Raw genomic sequence first — 6,000 nt, forward strand, 5'->3', positions numbered from 1 at the left:
AATATTTTCAGTGTTTTCAAAATCTTCTATGATGGTTCATATGTCATCAGACTGTGGTTGGTACACGCTGGGATGGAACTGCCATCCAGGGGCTTAGAGTCTGGTTGGCGAGAGAGATTAATCAAAATATGATGATCTAACGCAGTAACCATGTCTGTGATCCTAAGTTGAGATTTCACCTAATAAGTAATAAGAATAATTATTTCCTCATTTTTTTCCTGGGTACTAATGGTCAACTTTAGAGAGATGCTATATTAGTACAATAACACAAAACACTCAAAATATCTCCATTAGATTTTAATTTTTTTCTTTTAATTACTATAAATAGACTTTGACTTATAGTAGTTGACTTATAGTAATTTAATTACTATAAATTACTACTATATAGTAGAATATAGGTTTAGCTTTCTTCATTTCACAATACTTTAAATTATAATACAGCCAATGAATGAAAACAGGTGGTTCTCCCTGGCTCTGTGATTGAGTTTTCTGGGCGCAGGAGTAGAAACAGGCTACCCTGTGCAGACAGCTGAGGGCACCACAGCAAGTGAAGCTGAGAAGAGGAATTGAGGAGATAATCAGGCCTATGAGAGTGAACCAAGTAGTGTCAAGTAAATAATTTAATTCTAGCCGTTTTTCATTAATATTAAAAAATTAGACGAAAGGGGAGTTTTGGCTGTCTCCTTCTAGTACCCATAAATTACATGTGTAGCATTAAAAATGTCTATTGCTTGTCTAGGCTTTTAAAAAGTAGCTTAGGGATTAGATTAGCCATAGGAGGTCTGAGACTAATACCTAGGATTCTGACTCCTAAGGCAATGTTTTTTCACTACCATATACAATAGCCTGATCGTCAGCAAGAGATATCTTGCTGAAAGGGACTTTCTTATAGGACATAAAGGCAAATAATGATCTGTTCTGGAATGCCCAGCAGAATCCTTTAGCTTTAGTCTTCAAGATTCAAGTGTGAGCAGCTGTCAAAAAGAGCCAGTTCTCAGCAGAAACAAGGGCATGGGCACAGGGCGAGGCAGTGGTGGGAGGGGTAAGGATTGTCTCTTTCTTCTCCCCTGTCCTGCCCCAGGCCAAAATGTTCCCTTGACTCTCATTTCAGAATCAGAAGTCAGAGGCAGCACTTGTAGAATGGCTGGATATTCACAGAAGCACTGCTCTTCCTTTCAGTACCCATCCAATCTGAAAACCAGAATGATTGTAATCTTTGATCTCTGGATTCAGCCACAGGGTTTAGAAACAGCTGTACATAAAGAGAGACGCTAAGCTGATCAATTATTTTTCTAAGTCATTTTCTAACAGTCATATGAGAAATCTCATGACAAAACCCGACACAATTTAAACACAACTTTAAAAATTGCTTTCAGATATTATTATAAAAACACATCAGTAATTAGTTGATAAAACTAACAATGTAATAGGGAGGTCAGAAATTGAGTTTTTACAATTAATAATAGAAATCACAGAAAACACACCATTCAAAGAAGGTAAGTGCTATTTAACACATTTTTCTCCTTTTCTGGAAATGAAGGATGACAGTCTCAGAACTTCAAGAAGTAGAGGTATTTCTGTGAAAAACAATCAATTAGATGGGTCAAATTAAGCTATCAATCATTTACATCTAGGTATTCCCATTAACATTTACAATCTGATCAAAGTTTTGGCTCTCCAGCTGGTCCCCATAAATTATACTCACAACACCCCAAATTTGTAAAGTGTTCAGTCTCAATTAAAAATAATTTGAAATTAAATTGGCAAGGGTGTGGTGGGTGAGGATTGAAATGCAAAGCAGTGCAGGCCAGAGGGTACAGTTAAATTTGAACCAAAGCCACAGCATCTTGTTATAAATATGCTTAAAATGTAAAGTCTTTGTCTTTGCCAAATGATGTGGGAAACTGAGAAAATTCTGTGGGGATAATTAAAAGAAAGTAAAGAGAAATCCAAAGTTACCTTTGATTTGAGGTATTCAGAAAATGCAAAACCAAAAAGATTTTTGATTTTGTTTTGGCTTGAATTATCTAAACATAATTGCTATAAATTTCTCCACTTCAGCTATTATGTTTCCCTTAGAATAAAAGATACAAGGATACTATTTAGAAGCATGTTTGTTGAACAACAGCTAGAGTGAATTAATAAGTATAGTCTATACAAACACGTAAATCCCCACAATATTTCCTTTCTTCTTCTCACTTCTTTCTTGAGAATATCTGGAATTTTAATTGCCAATTATTCTTTTTTAAAGTAATCAAATACTATTTACACTTAACTATAAGTTCTATAGTTTTCCTTGCTCACTTATTATTTTTTTAACTCATAGTTTTTCTTATACTCATTTTTTTATTTTGCTGTAACCTATCCTCTAGAAATTCTTTCTGAGAAATTCTGTGGGTGGTAAACTTCATGACTTATAGGTCTTAGCATTAGTTTGCATTCTTGATTCAAAATTATTTTCCCACAGAAATCTTGAAGAAATTGTTTCACTATTTTCTTGCATTCAGTGTTGCTGATGAAAAGTCAGTAGAACATATTGATCTAGCACAAAGTAGGTAGGTTCTGGAATTTAAACAATGAAAGAGATAAAGGAGTTCAGGGTTTTTACAGTGAGTGATTAATCTGAGCAAGGAGTGAAGGGTGGACAAAAGGGGGGTGATGAGAGTTTGAAAGTGGTAGGATCAATGGATTGGACTTCTTGACAAGGTCAAACGATAGATGGAGTGGGCATACAGAGTAGGTTCGATTGTTAATTTTATGTGTCTATTTGACTGGCCCATGATACCCAGATATTTGGTCAAACGTTATTCTAGATGTTTCTGTGAGAGTGTTTTTGGATGACATTAACATTTAAATTGGTAAATTTAAGAAAAGCAGATTTGAGTAAAGCAGATTGCCCTCTGTAATGTCTGTCGGCCTCATCCAAGCAGTTGGAGGCCTTTGGACTTGAATTGCAACATCAGCTCTGCCCTGGGTCTCAAATCTGCCATCCTACCCTGAAGATTTTAGACTTGCCAGTCTCCATAATTGCATGAGCCAGTTCCATAAAATCTCTCTCTCTCTCTCTTATACCTATCTATCTATCTATCTATCTATCTATCTATCTATCTATGTATCCAGGTTCTGTCTATTTGGTTTCCCTGGAGAATCCTGACTAACACAACAGGTGAGCTGGAAGGAAACACAGAAAGTCATGGTCAGAAGGTAAAACTGAGGATTTCTGATTGAATTATCTGAATAAATATATGTAATCTCTGATAGATTAAAAACATTAGTGAAATTTTTCTAAAATGCTTAACCCATTCACAGGGCATTAATAAAGCAGAGGGAGTGTTTAGTTATACACAGTATCCCATTTCCTTAGGATGTACTTAAGGTTAAGCTCTGTTCTTAAGGTTATACTTCAGATGATAAAAATAAATAATAGTAACAGTGTTAATGGTGATGACATTGGTAGCAATAGTGATATTAACAGCTAACAATAACAAGTGTTTTGTCTATGTCAGGCTCTATGTTAAACACTCCAAGTGCATTACCGCATTTCAACTTCACAGTAATTATGAGATAAACACACTAGTTAGCGTTATTTTAGAGATGAAGAAACTGAAACGTATAAAGATGAAACAAATTATCTAAGACCATATAACAACTAAGTGGCGATGTGGTCCTGGAAACCAGATCTGCTTTATCACTCCACTTACCTCTTTGTTTATTTAACTTGGACACTAAGGTAGAATAATCTAGAATCACTACCTTATTCTTCTTCCCTTCCCCTCTACAATATCTTGCTCACGTGTTATTCTGTCCTCAGTCTTCTTCCTGGACTCTAGTGAGCCCGTGTCACTAACCAGATGCTCATCCTCGGGCAATTCACATCAGCCATGCAGACCTCGCCGTCTCATTCTACAATGTGAGGCTATCTTGGCCTCTGTGCCCCTTCTTGCCCCTCATCTTGTGAGCCTGTGCATTTGCCTAACATTTATTTCAGTAGCTGTACTTGTTTTCTTTCACTGTGTAACATATCACCACAAGCTTAGAGGCTTACTACAACACAAAGTTATCATCTCAGTTTCTGTGGGTCAGGAATTTTGGCAAAATGTAACTGGATGCTCTGTTCAGGGCCTTACAAGACTGAAATCAAGAGTCACCTGGGGCTGTGAGCTCATCTGAGGCTCGGGTCCTCTCCCAAGCTCACCAGTTGTTGGCAGAATTCCGTTCCTTGTGGTTGTAAAGTCCCTGTTTTCTTGCTGGCTTGTGGTCGGGGATCACACTCAGCTTCCAGGGGCCACCTGCACTTGCCTGACATGTGGCCTCTCCACAGCCACAGTTTGTGTTTTCGAATCCACTAGGAAAATCCCTCTGATGTGTCTCTCTGCCTTCTAGAACCTCTATTAATAGGGCTCGTCTGATTACATCTGACCCACCCACACTCAAGGAGAGATTTTTTTTTCCCCAAGCAATATGATTTAGAGGGCCATCCATTCTGATACATGTTGTTTTTGCTCATTTATTTTTATTTGCTATATTGAATCCCATTGTATGAACATACCAGTCATCCTTTGGATCTTAGTTCACACATTTCTTCAGGAAGGACTTTTCAGATCTGACAAACTCCCCCCAACACCTCATTGCCATGTAAATAGATAGATAGATAGATAGATAGATATAGATCAATCAGTTCCCCTGATGAGGCACTCTCATAGCACTTGGTAGTTTTCTTTGTAATGCATTTTTACTACTCATCGTTATTTGGATTACTTGGTTAATTTCCCTCTTCCCCACCAGTTTATAAGCCCCATGAAAGAAACAATCATGTTTATTTTGCTCACTATCATGCCCTCAGTTCCTAGCATGAAGGAGTTCAAGATATATTTGTTGAGACTGTTCTGGTGCAAACGTTTCTAACAGCGTGGTTCTGATAGAATTATATGGCCGTGGGCATTGGTGAAATGTGGAAGAGCACTTCAAAGTCAAACCCTCTGTCAGTGAGAGCAGGAAACTGGAGGTTGGTGCACACAGGGCAACAGACTTTGGAGCTGCAATAATGCTGGATTCCTGCAGTGGAGGGACAGTCATTGCTTCTCTTTTCTCCGTCAATAGGGAATTAAGTGTGTGTTTATGGGGCTCAGGGTTATTTTCTTTTGAGAGAGTTAATTGATGGAAGGTCAAATAAAGCCACAAGTTTTTACTTAAAGAAAACAGAGAAAATGAAGAATTACTTTAATTATGAGCAATGTGTCAAAAGAAATGTTTCCGAAATTAATCTTTTTTGGGAGTGTAAAAATTCTTCCTATAATTCATTTTAACTCCTCTTAAAAAAGGAGGGGGCTACGTTCTACCCAATCCTTCTCTTGTAGACACATACACACACACACACACACACACACACACACACAAACACACACACATACACACATACAGTGTTCAGTTAGCTCCCGCTCAGATTACAACAAACAGCATGAATTAATTATAGGCATTAAAGCTTTTCTTTCCAAGGTGTTTGTTTTCCGAAGATTAGTTTTTTCCGTTAGCTGCAGGAGGTACCCCTTTATGGTTAAAGAAGAGGCTCATTCTGGAAAGTGACTATAAAATCCTTAGCACTGCTCCCCTCCTTCAAAACACCCCAAACCCAAGAGGTCAAGGGTCAGAAATGTTACACATCCAATTGTGTCTTTTAAAGACAGCTCAACTGAAATTCTCCTGGAGAAAGAGAGCAGAACAATCTTGGAATGGCTTAACTGTTAACATTTGTTCTTAATATATCAAAATTCTCCTACTCCTGTTCACAGAGTTTCTGAGTATTCTGTGAAGCCTTTTCAGTTGAAAATCAGTCCGATCCCAGTAGTATTGGAGGATTTAAAAGAATGGAGAAGGTGTTCCGTTGGATTTCTTTTTTCCCTTCAATGTAGATTAGTGAGAAAACTCTAAGACTTTGTTTCTTACAGGTCAGGGTTTGTTTGTTTGTTTGTTTGTTTTTCCTTCTTGGTCTCCCTAAGGGGA

The sequence above is a fragment of the Delphinapterus leucas genome, chromosome 3 (genome assembly GCF_059928025.1).
Source record: "Delphinapterus leucas isolate spDelLeu-1000000601 "Yukka" chromosome 3, BTC_Dleu_Yukka2, whole genome shotgun sequence".
NCBI classification, from domain to species: Eukaryota; Metazoa; Chordata; class Mammalia; order Artiodactyla; family Monodontidae; genus Delphinapterus; species Delphinapterus leucas.